The sequence below is a fragment of the Octodon degus genome, unplaced genomic scaffold (assembly GCF_000260255.1).
Source record: "Octodon degus isolate 3935 unplaced genomic scaffold, OctDeg1.0 scaffold00078, whole genome shotgun sequence".
In the NCBI taxonomy this organism is placed as follows: Eukaryota; Metazoa; Chordata; class Mammalia; order Rodentia; family Octodontidae; genus Octodon; species Octodon degus.
Genome location: NW_004524654.1, coordinates 3,785,294 through 3,787,323, shown reverse-complemented (window position 1 = coordinate 3,787,323; position 2,030 = coordinate 3,785,294). Strand labels below are relative to the sequence as shown.

At 50.5% G+C, this 2,030-nt stretch overlaps 1 long non-coding RNA gene across 1 annotated transcript in view; it reads left to right on the top strand.

The window, feature by feature from the left end:
- Positions 1-1,646, top strand: part of LOC111818052 — a 45,251-nt gene extending 43,605 nt beyond the window's left edge. Inside the window, exon 3 of the long non-coding RNA XR_002822124.1 lies at positions 1,024-1,646. This is a non-coding gene — a long non-coding RNA (uncharacterized LOC111818052). The remainder of the gene's footprint in view (positions 1-1,023) is intronic.
- The last annotated feature ends 384 nt before the right edge of the window (positions 1,647-2,030 follow it).

Here is a 2,030-nt window from a genome sequence, read left to right as displayed (position 1 = left end):
CCTGCAGTGCCGTCCCCACCCCTGGGACTTGCTGAGATGGCAATTGAGACTGGGCATGGTGGCACGCGCCTGTAATCCCCGCTCTTGGGAAACAGTAAACAGGTGGATCACTACAAGTCCATAAGACCCTGAACACCCTGTAGACTCTTCCCTAAAATACAAAAAAAAAAAAAAAAAAAAAAAAGGCACCATTGGGACATGGTGGTGCGTGCCTATAATCCCAGCTGAGGATTGGCATGATTTTTAGGCCAGGCTGGGCTACATAGTGAGTCCAAGGCTAACCTGATATATAACAAGACCCTGTGTGAGAGGAGAAAGAAAAAAAAAGGCCTGAGGATAAATTGTGTACTGAGATTTCAGGTTATAACTAAGAGAAGGAAAAAGCAGGACCCCTAGCCACGCCAGCTGCAGAGCTGTCTCCCCGCAAGGGTGGAAGGTTGCCTGGCTGTCCTAGGTGAGCCATGGCAGAAGCGGAGATTCATGACCCCCATTGTAATAGTTTCTTGATTGGATGATTGGAACTCCCTATCTTTTCATTCATCTGCTGGCTAAATAAGCTGGTGTCTGCACAGGTGCAGATGCAGAAGCCAGACTCCCAGAGAATCCGTGGCACACCTGTTGGGGGGAAGCTTAAGGAATTCAATCGATTTTCAGTTGTTGAAAGCATTGATTTTTTTTTTTTTTAATTGCACTTATGGTTTAAAAGATCCAAAATAGCCTCAGATGATAGACCATAGATCGCGCTATTAGTTTTTCAAGCAACTTTTGACATCCTCTCCGCCTTCTAAAAGGCCAGGCAGTACTCTGGCCAATATAGTAGAGCTTCTAGTTCCAGTTGAAACGCTATGACCCGAGGGTGAGCCATGCCTCTTTTTGGTCCCATGGGGAGGTAACTCTGTGGCATCCTCGTGCCTCCATGGCGTTCCAGGACATACTCTGCTGTCCCGAGCTGGACCCGAGGAGCTCTGCAGCCTTGCTTATGCGGAATGGAGCCTGTGACTTGCTGCTCTCTTCTCTCCGCAGGGACCTCAGCTCTGAGACCCTCTCACCAGCCTGGACAGGGGGAGAGAAGACAGCCTCCAGGGAGACGCAGCAGGCAGGTCTCTCCTTGGTACAGAGCTTTCCCGGCTTCATCATCACAGAGGGCACTAAGAATATTCCAGGCAGAGCCTGTTTTAATGAATGAAGGACGGAGGCCTAAGGAGGTTACACGATCGTCATGATTGTAGGGCCATGGTGCCAGGCTAATCTGCTTAGAGCCTCGAGATCCAGGCTCTGCTAGGTGGAGGGAGAGGGGCTCCTCCCGAGTGCATCCAGGTGTGCTCTCCGCTCTCTCCCCACAGGATGGGGCAGGTGGGGATGCTCCTGGGAGCCCCGGAGAACTGAGAAGAGCTGCCGTGCAGAGCTTTCCTCAGGCCGGGCCAGGAAGCCGTGGAGAGGCTGTAATAGGTTCCTTCTCTCTCTTCCCTCCCATGTGGAAACTGGGTCAAAAAACAAAGCTAATGGAATTGGCACCAAATATCCGATTTCTAGCTCTGTCCTTGGCCTGAGTGGTCCCGCTTAAGGAATGCTTGGGGAAGAGGACATCAAGGAGACAAGGGCTTTGTTTGTTTTGTTTTTTGTATTTTTAGGAAAGGATCTACTGGGTGTTCAGGGTCTCACTACTAGATCAGACTCATAGTGATCTGCCTGATTATAGCTGGGATTATCAGGGGTGGGGCTGGCATGGCAGGCCCGAGGATCGAACTCCTGGCCCTTGGACCTGCTTGCAGGCACTTTAATCGGCTGAGCTATTTGGCTGGCCAAGACAAGGTTTTTTAAGACAGGGTCTCACTATGCAATTCAGGCTGGCCTTGAGCTCACTTTGTAGCCCAGGTTGGCTTCAAACTCATAACAATCCTCCTGTCTCAGCCTCCCAAGGGCTGGGATTACAGGCGTGTGCCACCAGCCCAGCTGAGACAAGGTTCTTGCATATATAACGAATATAGTGACTATGACTGAATGAATTGACTCTGAGGTGACCCTTGGAT